Genomic DNA, 15,707 nt, shown 5'->3' with positions numbered 1-15,707 from the left:
ATATTTGTTCACTCACTCTCCCTAGCCTGGAATGCCAAGGTAATTCTAACAATGCTAGAACTGTCCCAACTAGGAACAACATATTCAGTACAAATCATAGGAACATACTGGATAGATATTCACTACTAGTCCATTTAATCCACACATCTAGCTTCCCATATGATTATCATGATATACATTAGTAGCTGAATCTATAAGGAATGTAAGTTTGAATTCTTTTTTGTTATGTTTGATTCAATCTCAGACCAAATTCACCAGTACACTAATCTACCAGATGAACAGTGAGGGTCCACTCATGACTGCACTGCAAGTTAATGGGAATTGTTTTTTTAAATCTATTTTTCTGAAACTTAGCATCTATCTTACAGTTTATGTTGTCAAAATTTAGGTTGGCCTGACTCTTATTTAGCATGGAGAGTATGGTGACCAAATAGCATCAGATTCAAAACTTCTCAAAGTCAAGACAAGTTCTTCTGATTTTCCTCTTAAACAGCAACACCTTCGTTTCTATATAATTGCATCTCATTAAAGCCCCAACTCACCCTATTTACATCACACTTCCAATTTTCCTCTCCTCCAACTAGAGACTAGACAGCACAAATTCCTGACTGCTAAAATGGAGTGAGTGCTTGGAGGCTGCAACTCACCAGATGGTAACCAGACTAGATATAACCAAGGTTACTACAGGAAGCCAGGGAAGAGATTGCCATGCCTTTGACCATGACCTTTGCATCCTCACTGTCCACTGGAGTAGTGTCAGATGATTGAAGGGTGGCAAATTTTATTCCCTTGTTCAAGAAAGCGAATAGGGATAATGCTGAGAGCTACAGATCAGTCAGTTTTACGCCTGTGGTGGGCACTATATTGAAGAGGGTTTTGAGAGGCAGAATTTATGATTACTTGGAAAACCATAGCTTGATTAGAGATAGTCCATCTGGCTTTGTGAGTGGCAGGTCATGCCTAACAAACCTTATTGAATTCTTTGAGGATGTGTCAAAACATATTGATGAAGTAGAGCAGTGGATGTGGTGTACGTGGATTTTAGCAAGGCATTTGATAAGGTTCCCCATAGTAGGCTCATCCAGAAAGTAAGGAGGCATGGGATACAGGGAAATCTGGCTTATAGAAGGCAGAGGGTGGTAGTAGATGGAAAGTATTCAGCCTGGAGCTCGGTGACCAATGGTGTTCTGCACAGATCTGTTCTGGGATCTCTGCTCTTTGTGATTTTTATAAATGACTTGGATGAGGAAGTGGAAGGGTTAGTAAGTTTACTGATGACACAAATGTTGGTGGAGTGGTGAATAGTGTGGAGGGCTGTTGTAGGTTGCAACAGGACATTAACAGGATGCAGAACTGGACTGATAAGTGGTAGATGGAGTTCAACCTGGAAAAGTATGAAGTGATTCATTTTGAAAGGCGAAAGGTTCTTGCAGAATACACGGATTCTTGGCAGTGTGGGGAAATAAAGGAATCTTTGGGTCCATGTCCATAGATCTCTCAAAGTTGATAGAGGTGATAAGAAGGTGAACAGTGTGTTGGTTTTCATTTGCAGGGGGATTGAGTTTAAAAGCCGCAAGGTTATGCTGCAGCTCTATAGAACCCTGGTTAGACCACACTTGGAATATTGTGTTCAGTTCTGGTTGCCTCATTATAGTAAGGATGTGGAAGCTTTAGAGGAGATTTACCAAGATGTTGCCTGGATTGGAGGACATGTCTTATGAAGTAAGGGTGAGGGAGCTAGAGCTATTCTCATTGGAGTGAAGAAGAATGAGAGGTAGCTTGCCGGAGGTGTGCAAGATGATGGTGTGGAGATGCTGGTGTTGGACTGGGGTGGACAAAGTTAAAAATCACAAACACCAGGTTATAGTCCAACAGGTTTATTTGGAAGTCCTAGCTTTCAGAGCGTTGCTCCTTGATCAGGTAGCTAGTGGGTCAGGATCATAAGACACATTTTGGTTCTTACCTTGCTTCCTTAGCACTTATTGAATTTAGCATTGAACTACAGGCTGCCAGCCTCTGCACTTAATCTCTCTTTTTTGTACGGAAAGGCAGGCAGTTTGTGACAGCAGGGCAGCATTAAACATTCAGTCAATCAGATTGCACCTTTATAGTACAGTGTTACATCAATGTCAGTGTTGCAGCATGTGTCAGCAACATATGTGGCAAAGACTCTGCATGTGCTCTGAACAAATGGTGATGTGTGCAAGTCAATGAGGAAAGGCTCTTAATGCAGTGAAGGGAAATTACACTCAGTCAAGAATTTGCCCATTTACACTACAAGGGTTTGACCACAGTCAATCCTGCACGTCACGAGCAGGCAGTCCACAGATTAGTCAGGGTGCTGTTGAGAAGCAGTTGGGATGGTGATGGAGGACAGCTTTTCATGCTTATGATTAGATAAAGGGAAGCATTGAGTATGATGAAAGTAGATTGAAGAGCAGTTAGTAGTGATGTCTGAGCAGGAGAGATGGTGAGATGTCCCCATTGAATGAGCAGGAGGTGCAGAAAGGAAGGGTTTACAATTTGGAACATGAGGTGAGGGTGAGCCCTGAATGATACTGAGGGTTGTGCTCCATCAACCTTGGTGAGATGTGTGTGCAGTGACAGAGTTAAACTAATTACTGTCCCTTGTATGTGAAAAAGAAGAGGGAAGACAGCGACAAATTATGGATGGGCATTGACCTTCTTGCTGCACTGTTCGGTGTTCCTTTAGAAATATGACCCGGACTCAATGCTGTAATTTCTGTCCAGGCTGGTGGGGAGTCTGATAGTGTGGTCGTCTTTTGTATCATGAAAGAAAAGGGTACCAATCCTCTCCACTGCCATGTCTCTGGTACCACACTAAAATGATCTACCATTTACTTCCAGATATTTGTCCTTGTAATGGGGAGGTAGTCACTTTCCTCAGTGACATTTTCACTGTTGACCACTTTAGTGTGAAGAGTTGGTCCTCACTTGCAGCATGTGAAGTGGTGTGCAGCTGGGCGTTAAATGTAACAGAGACATGGAAGCTGTTAGGTCCCATTAGTGGTGAGCATTTTCATCTTAATTGCCACACATTTCACAGGGTATATCAGTGTCTCATTTGTGTTAATAATGAAATGAAAAATGGAAGATCATGCGAGAAACTTTGCCCTATTTCAAGACTGGCTGGACGCAATGAAACTCACTTGCCACTAAACCTTAATTGCAAATGGGAAAACTCAGCTCCAAGTAACTTATTGTTTTTAAAATAATGTCAACAAAGTCTAACCTCCCCATAGCCAAAAATGGAATTGCTGGAAATACTCAACAGATCTTGCAGCATTGTTGAAGGGAGAAAAATAGTGTCGATGTTTCAGGCCAAGGACTTTTCTTCAGAACCTCTTCACGCTGGCACTAGGCTTCAACAGCATACTTCATCTGGACAGTGTCATGACTAGCAACATGATCGTTCCTCTGGCAAGTAATATAAATGTAGTTACTGATGCAACCCATTTAAAGTGAGAAAATCACATGTTGTTTATCAATTTGGAAAAATTTGCAAGATAACTGCCTATGCGTCTTGGTGCACGTTGCATGTAGGTCACAAGCACAGAGCCAGAATTAATTATAATTTAAATGATTGAAAACAATGGATCTTACTTAAACATGTGTCGGCCAAATTTATTTGCAGAATAAACATTAAAGTGGTGACATTTTAAAAACTTCACTCTTGATGTGTCTCCCACCAAACAGTAGTGGAGGCTGCAAAGTCAGTCTCACTGTGTTCTAGCTCTGTTTCTGAATTGCACTGTTGTTTAAACGAGTTGGATACCGGGAGAGATGTTTTCAAAGTTCCCTTTAGATTGAACCAAATTGAAGTAAAATGAAACAGACGAATTTCACTGCACAGAACATAAATCTTGATTTTGAAGAGTTTAATACTACTGGAGAGACTGAATAAACCACAGTATAAAAATTAGTTTTAAACTCCAAAATTAAATAATTAAAATGCATGAATTATGTGGTTGCAAAATTGTTTGAATCTGTGCAGAAATGTAATTAAAATAGAAACAAGTTACAGTATTTCAAATCCTCAAGTTGTCTTAAGTTTCTTCAGGACCAATTAATTACCTTGAAGGTCATTGCTATTGCTAGTTTGTGATGCAGCTGATTTGCACACAATGAGCTGAATTTAACGACTGTGGCGGAAGTCCCATTCACTGAATATAAATCCTGTTACAGCCTTTTCTGGCTGTCTCAGCAAGAATAAATGCCTACCTGGTGTCAGGGTATCCATGTTTTAATGGCAATGTCACATAGCCTCAAGATTCTGGCCAGTCAGATAGCTGGCGGATCTTCATTCCCAGCAGTGCTACTGGGACAAATGGGGACAGCTGGGACTACAGGTGACCAGAAGCAGCAGAAGTGATGCAGGGCCTAGAAGAAAGTGAGTACTGCCAGATCACTGGGACCATTCTCCTGGGAGTCATTGTGGAAGGCCTGCAGAAGGTTTTCATTGGGATTTCCCTGTCCATTAAGATGGTGGCATCAAAGAGCCCTGGCAAAACTGGAATCAATGAGTGTCAGATACGTGACACATAGGAAGATGGTTGTGGTTGTTGGACGTCAGTCATCTCAGCTCCAGCACATCTCTGTAGGAGTTCCTCAGGGTAGTGTCCTAGGTCCAACCAACTTCAGATGCTTCATCGATGACCTTCCCTCCATCATAATGTCAGAAGTAGAGCTATTCGCCAATGATTGATACTGAACATTGTTCAATCATGGCTCCTCAGATACTGGAGCAGTCCATGTTTAATTCAGCAAGATCTGGACAATATCCAGGCTTGGCCTGAGAATTGAGGAGAAAGTGAGGTCTGCAGATGCTGGAGATCAGAGCTGGAAATGTGTTGCTGGAAAAGCGCAGCAGGTCAGGCAGCATCCAGGGGCCTGAGAATTGGCAACTTGGCAAGTTGCATCACACAAATGCCAAGCAATGATCTTTTCCATTAAGAGACTATCTAAACACCACACCTTGACATTCAATGGTGCTACCATCACTGAATCTTGCACGAGCAATATTTTGGGAGTTATCATTGACCAGAAACTCAACTGGACTTATCACATATACACAATGGCTGCAAAAGCAGATCAGAGGCAAAGAATGTTCTTGGAAGTAACTCAGCTCCTGATTCCCAAAGCCTATCCACCATCTACAAGGCACAGGTCAGGAGTGTGATGGAATACTCCCCACTTGCCTGAATGTGTGCAGTTCCAACATCATTTAAGAAGCTTGACACTATTCAGGACACAGCAGCCTGCTTGATTGGTACTCAGTAGCAGCAATGTGTACTATCTACAAGATACTCTGCAGAAATTCACTAAATATCCTTAGACAGCACCTTCCAAATCAACTGTCAACTCCATCTAGAAGGACAAGGGCACCAAGTAGATGGGAACACCGTCACCGACTATTGTCTCTCAAAGCCACCCATCATCCTGACTTGGGAATATATTGCCATTCCTTCAATGTCACTGGGTCAGAATCCTGAAATTCCCTACCTAAGGGCATTGTTGGTCAACCTACAACACGTGGAAGGCAGCAGTTCAAGAAGGCAGCTCACCACTATCTTGTCAAGGGCAGTGAGGGACAGGTGATGCATTTGGCCAGCCAGCAATACTCATGTCCCACGAGTGAATTTTAAAAAAACCCTTTTGTGGGATAAAGGTGTTCAGGACAATCCACCCCTTCCCAAAGCCTTCAGAGAGGCCATCAGAATATGTCTGGAAACCAGCCTAGTGACCTGAGCCCAAGCAGCAGCAGCAAATTTTATCCCTTAATGGGCTACTTCAGTGAATTGTGGCAGGTTGAAGGCTCACCTCAACCTTCCCTGCCTCTGGCTTGATCCTCGGTTTGGTGTGGGGACTTGTGAAGCTGATAGACATTCCATGCTGTTCCTTTCCAACTAATTATGTGATCCCCTCGCCCCCACTCTCACCCTTTCAAACGCTGCTCAGCGGTGGGGCATTGCATTAAGTTCTACTGAATTTGTCTGATAAAAGAACAGTTCTGTACTTATATCCCAGTATACTGAAAATCTCATGTGTTCTTTGACGAGTATCTGCCACGTCTTCAATTCCACTTTTCCTTGGGGTTACATTCAATTGGCAGACTCCCTGTGCTTTAGTCCTGGAATGAAGCTAACATCTAAAACCTTTGACACCAAGCACAAGCTCACTCTTCAATTGGGCACCTATTTATTCAACTATTCTTTTTAAAATATAGGACAAACTGCCTATATTTCTTTCTGCGAAATTATACAAATTGGTAGGACAAATGAGGAGACACAATATAAAACAAAAGGTGTAATTCTAAAGGGGTCACAGGAACAGAGTAATCTGCTGTCATTGTTACACAAACCATTGTTAGCGCATGTAGAATGCTGGGCTTTATAAACAGAGGCATAGATCACAGAAGGGGGGAAATTGCATTGAGACTTTATAAGACATTGGTTCAGCCTCTGATGCGATTTTGGATCCAGCAATATAGATTACCTGATGCAGGGATGCTTATTCTTTCCTCATAACATATGAAACTTGGTGGGGATCTTATGGTGTTGAAGAGAATACAGACATTTATTACAACTGTCTATTATATACAAACATTACATTTTTAGACACCTAAGCGGATGAGTTGAAGCTTTATCCTTGATCACAATGTCTTCAACTTTGACAACCAGTTCTTCATCCAGACACACGTAACAGCCATGGGGACCAAGTTTGCACCCCAATATGCCAACATTTTTATGCTCAGGTTCAAACAAGACTTCTTCTCTATGCAGAATCTCCCACCAACATTATACACCAGGTACATTGACAACATTTTCTTCCTCTGGACCCATGGCGAGGAGTCACTGATAAAACTACACAGTGACATCAACAAGTTTCATCCCACCATCAAACTCATCATGGACTACTCTCGACTATCTGTCTCATTCTTGGACACATGCGTCTCCATCAAGGATGGACACCTCAGCACCACACACTACCGTAAACCCACAGACAACCTCACAATGCTACACTTCTCCAGCTTTCACCCTAAACATATTAAAACAGCCATCCCCTATGGATTAGCCCTACGTGTATACTGGATCTGCTCAGATGAGGAGGAATGTGACGGACACCTGGAGTTACTCAGGGATGCCCTCCCAAGAACGGGGTACAATGCCCAACTCATCGACTGCTAGTTCCAACGTGCCACAGCAAGGAACCGTAATGACCTCCTCAGGAGACAGACACCGACAAGGTACCCTTCATTGTTCAGTATTTCCCAGGAGCTGAAAAATTACGCCATGCTCTTCATGACCTGCAACACATTATCAATGAGGATAAGCACCTTACCAAGATCTTCCCCACATCTCCACTACTTGCCTTTAACCAACCGCCAAACTACAAACAGATCGTTGTTCGTAGCAAGCTGCCCGGCTCTCAGGACAACTCCATACAACCCTGTCACGGTAGGCGCTGCAAGACGTGTCAGAGTGTGGACGTAGATACCACCATTACACGTGGAGACACCTCCCACCTTGCACATGGCAGTTACTCATGTGACTCAGCCAATGTTGTCTATCTTATACGGTGCAGGCAAGGATGCCCGGAGGCATGGTACATTGGGGAAACCAAGCAAAGGCTAAGACAATGGATGAATGGGCACCACACAATAATCAACAGAGTGGAGTGTTCCCTCCCAGTTGGGGAACACTTCAGTGGTCCAGGACATTCAGCCTTGGACCTTCGGGTGACCATCCTCCAAGGCGGACTTCGGGACAGGCAGCAGAGAAAAGTGGCCAAGCAGAAGCTGATAGCTAAGTTCGGTACCCATAGGGAGGGCCTCAACTGGGTCCATGTCACATTACAGGTGACCACTATTGCACTATACACACACACAGGCATTCCTATACACACATACACACGGACACACTTATACACAGACGCGCACACAGACTCCCACACTCTCACATGCACCCCCTCACAGACTTAAGACACTCTGCACTCACTACACACACACACATACACTTTCTCACACTCACAACCCCCAACCCAGACAGACAGTCTCACACACAGACAAAGACCCACATGCGCACACACACACACAGACAAAGACTCACATGCACACACATATTTTGCGAGGTGAATTTGTACTTGTAAGGTTACATTGTACTTTGCTCAAAAACTGCATGCATTCATGTAGAACTCTGAGCTCAAAAACTGCATGAATTAATGTAAAACTCCGTTATCTCAATTTTTAGATTAGAATCAATCTAAATATCATGGCATAGACAGAGAACACAGGGGGCCAACACTTCAACATATTGTCTAGCTATCACTATTGTTAACAGCTAACCTGAGAATGCAACTTTTTTAAAAAAAGGTTTTGTGATTTACTCATGAAAGAAGTGAAACTATCACGGTATTCTAACAGATGAAAGGCTTAACAGACAATCAATTTTTCAATGTAAAGTTTCAGTTACATCACACTGTAAATTTTTGCTATAAATTCTGTGTTAGGATTGAGCCCTCCACTACCACCTGATGAAGGAGCGATGCTCCGAAAGCTAGTGTGCTTCCAATTAAACCTGTTGGACTATAACCTGGTGTTGTGTGATTTTTAACTGGGTATTAGATGGTATGAGATCTTTATACCCTCGGGTCAGATGCTATGATATAGTGATAATAACATGAAATGTCTTTTAACAGAATACTGAACATGAGAAGTAGTATAACAATCTCAACTCAAGATGTCTCAATCTGCGCCCAATGCTTTAGAAAGAATGTTAATTTTTTTTAGAAATTATTTAGCAAAGATTTACAATCGAGCACCAGGAAATAGCGGCTTCAGTTTCATGGGTATATTTTAGAAGGTCAGGAGTTCTTCTCAGATAAATGAAGATTGAGAGGAGATTTATTCGAGGTGCCCAAAATCATGACTGACCTGGATAGAGTTGATGGAGAAAAACTGTTCCCATTGGCAGAAAAACTAATGGACATCAATATAAGGTGCATGACTAAAGAAACTAACAGTTCTTTGAGGAGAAATCTTTTTACATGCTGAATGGTTGAATCTGACATGCAGTGCCTGAGTGTGGTGGAGCCAGATTCACAAATGATATTCAAAGCTGAAGTGGATAAAAAGCCAAAGAGAGAGAAATTGCAGGGCTTTAGTGAAAAGACTATAGATCAGGACTGGCTTTTGTGCTTCCGGGAGAGCCGTTGTAGACGGTACGGTCAAGTTAATCTTCTTTTGCACTGTAAACTTTTCGATCCTGTGCTTTTCCTAACAGTTCGCAGCAGGTGTGCACATAACTCTCGGACGTTTGCACTGCTGTTCTGCAGGGATTACATGAGAGCAATCCAGAGAAACTTTCTCTGTTTTCACTCTCTCTTTAGGGAAAGTAGTGTAAGTTACTATATAACCTCCCCACCATCCAAAAGCCATTGATGGCATTGAGATAGAGTCACAGAGTCATAGAGATGTACAGCATGGAAACAGCCCCTTCGGTCCAACTCGACCATACAGACCAGATATCCCAATCCAGTATAGTCCCACCTGCCAGCACCCGGCCCATATCCCTCCAAACTCTACCTATTCATATATCCATCCAAATGTCTTTTAAATGTTGCAATTGTACTAGCCTCCACCACTTCCTCTGTAAGCTCATTCCATACACCTACCACCCTCTGTGTGAAAAAGTTGTCCCTTAGATCTCTTTTATATCTTTCCCCTTTCACCCTAAACCTATGCCTTCTAGTTCTGGACTTCCCAACCCCCACCCCAGGGAAGAGACTTTGACTATTTATCCTTCCATGCACCTCGTGATTTTATAAACCTCTATAAGGTCACCCCTCAGGGTGACACCCAAGGGAAAACAGCCCCAGCCTATTCAACCTCTCCCGATAGCTCAAGTCCTCCAACCCTGGCAACATCCTTGTAAATCTTTTCTGAACCCTTTCAAGTTTCATCCTTCCAATAGGAAGGAGACCAGAATTGCATGCAGTATTCCAACAGTGGCCTAACCAATGTCCTGTATAGCCACAACATGACCTCCCAACTCCTGTATTCAATACTCAGACCAATAAAGGAAAGCATACCAAATGCTTTCTTCACTATCCCATCGACCTGCGACTCCACTTTCAAGGAGCTATGAACCTGCACTCCAAGGTCTCTTTATTCAGCAACACTCCCTAGGACCCTACCATTAAGTGTATAAATCCTGCTATGATTTGCTTTCCCAAAATGCGGCACCTCACATTTATCTAAATTAAACTCCATCTGCCACTTCTCAGCCCATTAACCAACTGATCAAGATCCCATTGTAATCTGAGGTAATCTTCTTAGCTGTCCACTACACCTCCAATTTTGGTGTCATCTGCAAACTTACTAACTATACCTCTTATGCTCAAATCCAAATCATTTATATAAATGACGAAAAGTAGTGTACCCAGCACCAATCCTTGTGGCACTCCACTGGTCACAGGCTTCCAGTCTGAAAAACAACCCTCCACCACCACCCTTTGTCTTCTACCTTTGAGCCAGGTTTGTATCCAAATGGCTAGTTCTCCCTGTATTCCATGAGGTCTAACCTTGCTCACCAGTTTCCCATGGGAAAGCTTGACAAAAGCCTTACTGAAGTCCATAGAGATCACGTCCACCAATCTGCCCTCACAAATCCTCTTTGTTACTTCTTCAAAAAACTCAATCAAGTTTTCCCAAGCATAAAACCATGTTGACTATCCTTAATCAGTCCTTTCCTTTCCAAATACATGTAAATCCTGTCTCTCAGAATTCCCTCCTACAACTTGCCCACCACTGACGTCAGGCTCACTGGTCTATAGTTCCCTGGCTTGTCCTTACCGCCCTTCTTAAACAGTGGCACCATGTTAGCCAACCTCCAGTCTTCCGGCACCTCACCTGTGACTATTGATGATAACAAATAACTCAGCAAGAGGCCCAGCAATCACTTCTCTAGCTTCCCACAGAGTTCTCGGGTACACCGGATCAGGTCCTGGGGATTTATCCACTTTTATGTATTTTAGGTCATCCAACACTTCTTCCTCTGTAATATGGACATTTTGCAAGATATCACCATCTATTTCCCTATATTCTATTTCTTTCATCTCCTTTTCTACGTTAAACACTGATGCAAAATAGTGGGCGGCACGGTGGCACAGTGGTTAGCACTGCTGCCTCACAGCGCCTGAGACCCGGGTTCAGTTCCCGCCTCAGGCGACTGACTGTGTGGAGTTTGCACGTTCTCCCCGTGTCTGCGTGGGTTTCCTCCAGTTGCTCCGGTTTCCTCCCACAGTCCAAAGATGTGCAGGTCAGGTGAAATGGCCATGCTAAATTGCCCGTAGTGTTAGGTAAGGGGTAAATGTAGGGGCATGGGTGGGTTGCGCTTCGGCGGGTCGGTGTGGACTTGTTGGGCCGAAGGGCCTGTTTCCGCACTGTAATGTAATCTAATCTAATCCATCTCCTGCGGCTCCAACAAAGGCCGCCTTGCTGATCTTTGAGGGGCCCTATTCTCTCCCTAGTTACTGTTTTGTCCTTAATGTATTTATAAAAACCCTTTGGATTCTCCTTAACTCTATTTGCCAAAGCTATCTCATGTCTCCTTTTTGCCCTCCTGATTTCCCTCTTAACTATACTCCTACTTCCTTTATACTCTTCTAAGGATTCATTCGATCTATCCTATCTTTACCAGACATATGCTTCCTTCTTTTTCTTAATTTCTTTAGTCATCCAGCATTCCCTACTCTACCAGCTTTTTCTTTCACCAGAACATGAATATACTGTCTTTGGACTCTCGTTATCTCATTTCTGAAGGTTTCCCATTTTCCAGCCGTATCTTTACCTGCGAACATCTGTCCCCAGTCAACTTTTCAAAGTTCTTGCCTAATACCGTCAAAATTGGCCTTTCTCCACTTTAGAACTTCAACTTTTAGATTTGGTCTATCCTTTTCCATCACTATTTTAAAACTAATAGAATTATGGTCGCTGGCCCCAAAGTGCTCCCCCACTGACACCTCAGTCACCTGCCCTGCCTTATTTCCCAAGAGTAAGTCAAGTTTTGCACCTTCTCTAGGAGGTACATCCACATATTGAATCAGAAAATTTTCTTGTACACACTAAAGAAATTCCTCTCCATCTAAACCCTTAACACTATGACAGTCCCAGTCTATGTTTGGAAAGTTAAAATCCCCTGCCATAACCACCCTATTATTCTTACAGTTAACTGAGATCTCCTTACAAATTTGTTTCTCAATTTCCTCTGACTGTTAGGGGGTCTTTCATACAATCCCAATATGGTGACCGTTCCACCCAAATAACTTCCCTGGATATATTCCTGGGAATGTCTTCCCTCAGTACAGCTGTAATGCTATCCCTTAGCAAAAACGCCACTCCCCTTCCTTTCTAGCCTCCTTTCCTGTCCTACCTGGAGCATTTGTATCCTGGAACATTAAGCTGCCAGTTCTGTCCATCCCTAAGCCATGTTTCTGTAATTGCTATGCTATTTGGGGGGTAGCATGGTGGTTCAGTGGTTAGCACTGCTACCTCACAGCACCACGGTCCCAGGTTCGATTCCAGCCTCGGGTGACTGTCTGTGTGGAGTTTGCACATTGTCTGCGTGGGTTTGCTATGTTTTCCTCCCACAGTCCAAAGACATGTTGGTCAGGTGAATTGGCCATGCTAAATTGCCAATAGTGTTAGGTGCATCATTCAGAGGGAAATGGGTCGGTGTGGACTGGTTGGGCCGAAGGGCCTGTTTCCACACTGTAGGAAATCGAATCTAATCTAATCCCAGTCCCATGTTCCTAACCATGCCCTGAGTTCATCTGCCTTTCCTGTTAGGCCTCTTGCATTGAAATAATGAGCAGTATTCAGTGTGCCTTTCTACTAGACTTCACAATTCTAACTACATTTCTAACTATACTTTTGAGCCCAACCAATTTTCATTTTAAACAGTACTGTAAATCCTTTTTGAACTCAGTAGAAGTTCAATTAAACATAACACATTTAAAACCATCATGCCTTCCGAAAGATTTCCCAATAACTCCTGTGCTGATTTGAATACCGAAATACTGCTGCTTAATTTCTTCCACATGCATTAATACATCGATGTTAAATTCTAGCTTGAACTATTTTAGTGCAGTGATTACAACATCAAAATAAACAGATTAATTACTGTGTAGAATAGCACAGTTAGGCATTAAAAATAATGTTAAGCAGTGTGATAAAATAATACATGAGATAAATTAATATTATTTAAAATAGAGAAGTTGATCTTTGCAGTTAAGTTTATGTTGCATTTCCTGACCTCTGATAGGGCTGTTATGTGGAGGAGGAAGTGGGGAAAGCAAATAACATGCTTTACCATCAAGGTATAGCCACCCACTTTACTGTTTCAGAATCTAAGGTAAAACCTGAAATTAAGAGTATTTGTCAAGCTGCCTGGAGATACCGAGCAGGCATGTGCAGTTTGGCATATATCTGATTACAGATATCACATGCAAAATCCAGAAAAACCCAAATCTAGCTGACCATGGTCCCAAGTGTATCAGAGTGTATTGGGCTTGTCAAAACAATGAAACGAATGGCCTTCTTTGTGTTGTCAACCCTTATTGTTCTTTGATTAAAAATTAATCTTTGAGCTTTAATATTTCTGAAATTTTACACATTTCTGTAGATTTCATGTTGTATATTTTCTTCATATCACCATGACACCCATTGGCAAATCTGTGACTGCTGTTCCATGCCATTTAATATGCATATTAACAGTGGCATTTCACTGTTCCACAGTTCCATTACTTTGACCCATGCACAGTTAGCAGCTTCTGAGAATTGATATGGTATGAATGAAGAAGAAATCAACAATGATTCATTTAACATAGTTTTGTGCCTATTTGTGGCCATCTACTGAAATATGGGAATCCCCTTCAGCATGAAATATGAACCTGTCATTCAATGTATTATGAGATGTAAGATGATCAAAATGATAGTGAGAAGCTTTGGAGTCTGCAGAAGTGATTTTGAGCTAGCATTCTGCTACAACATGTAGGAGCATAAAATGGAATGTAAAATTATACAAGAATTTGGTGTTTTGATTTGTGTGGGGATAGGGATATAGGAAGGCATTGGCAGAAACTCTGATTAAATTTGGCTCATGACATGATATAAGTTGAATTGAACTGAAATAAGACAGAAAATGTGTGAAAGAAACAGGTTTGTGGGCATAACAGCCACTTAGATCCCTAACTTTCTTGTGTTCACAAGTTGTTTTCCTCTTAATATTGCATTCCCTTTCCCAGGATAGCTTGTGACAACTGCTTTAAGCTAAATCAATTTTTCTGTGTGCACTTGTATCCATATTTCACACTCCAAATTATGATGGTAAGGGCCTGCACATGGTATAGTGTAACGTAGTGATACTGTTGTCCTCCAGCTTCCATTGACCATTGAAGCTTTCCTGCTTTCAGTATCTGTAACTGGCATACTTAAAGCATGGAATGGAATGTATAATTGAATTTATGGTGCGGGTGACATGCCCATCACTACCCTGCCTCCACTGCTATCTTACTGATGGCATAGCAGTACTGGCAATAAGACCAATTGAACCTGTTATGTCGTTGATTAATGGTACTTAAGACTTCTTTCCAATTCCATTAGGATAGTGGGGAAAATGACACTTTTCCGTCTAGGACGTGCATCCAGTTAAATCTGGTCACTTCTCTATGGGCTTTGGGTGAGATCCATTCACCCTGTAGACCATAGAAGCCCAAGCAATGCTCATGGGATTAACTGCCTCTTCCTCTATTTTTCTTTTTAAATAATTTAACCCCCACACTACCACCTAAGTGCGGTAGTGCTTATTTTATCCCCAGCACCCATGGTGTGTGTGTGTGTGCAGGTGTGAGACACAGTGAAAGACACAAAGTGCACGAATCTTTATTCAAATTCCACCACCAGGAAGATAGGAAAACACCCGGGTGGCCAGTGACAAGCACTGCCCTTCACATCAAGGGACAGTGCTGTGTGATCAAAACAGTGAAGGGGAGGGTAGGGACTAAATCAAAATAGAATTGGAGGGAGAAATGATGCACTCCACTCCCTGCGGCGCCCACCTCTCCCTGAACAACTCCAGGGTGTTGGTGGACACCGCGTGCTCCTTCTCCAAGGATACCCGGGCCCTAACGTATCCGCGGAAGAGGGGCAGGCAGTCGGCCCTAACGACCCCCTCCACAGCCCGCTGCCTGGACCTGTTAATGGCCAGTTTGGCCAGCCCAGGAGCAGACCCACGAGGAGGTCTTCAGACCTGCCCTCCTTCCTCCGTGCCTCTTCCTTTATGTGTGGCCTCCACGCATCCCGATTGGTCCTGGGAATACCCAGTCCCACTTACCTAAACTCTAATCTAGCTCCAGGGCATTGTTGTCATCCTTGCAGTAGCCATCACTCCCAGTGATGCTTCTGGGATGAAGAGCTGTCTGCTTTCTGATGAACTAGGAGTTTTGGAGTCGAGAGATCCAGCGTCAGACAGTAGAGGCCATGACTTCTGATAAATAATTGCATAAAATAGGGCTGTCGATTCCTGGGCCGACAGAGGCAGGCTTGTAATCTGTGGCCATCACCTCTAAAAGAAATCCAAACTCCTTACTGCAGTGATGTAGAATCCAATGAATAGTTGAGCTTTGAT

At 42.9% G+C, this 15,707-nt stretch overlaps 1 protein-coding gene across 9 annotated transcripts in view; it reads left to right on the top strand.

Annotated features, from left to right (window-relative positions):
• abcc8 (ATP binding cassette subfamily C member 8) overlaps window positions 1-15,707 on the top strand; it is a 230,583-nt gene that overhangs the window by 37,203 nt on the left and 177,673 nt on the right. The gene's annotated exons all lie outside the window — the stretch shown is intronic.

Source organism: Chiloscyllium plagiosum, unplaced genomic scaffold (genome assembly GCF_037043375.1).
Source record: "Chiloscyllium plagiosum isolate Xiang-an unplaced genomic scaffold, Cpla_swu_hap1 HiC_scaffold_18, whole genome shotgun sequence".
Lineage (NCBI taxonomy): Eukaryota > Metazoa > Chordata > Chondrichthyes > Orectolobiformes > Hemiscylliidae > Chiloscyllium > Chiloscyllium plagiosum.
This window is presented reverse-complemented; position numbering and strand designations above follow the sequence as displayed.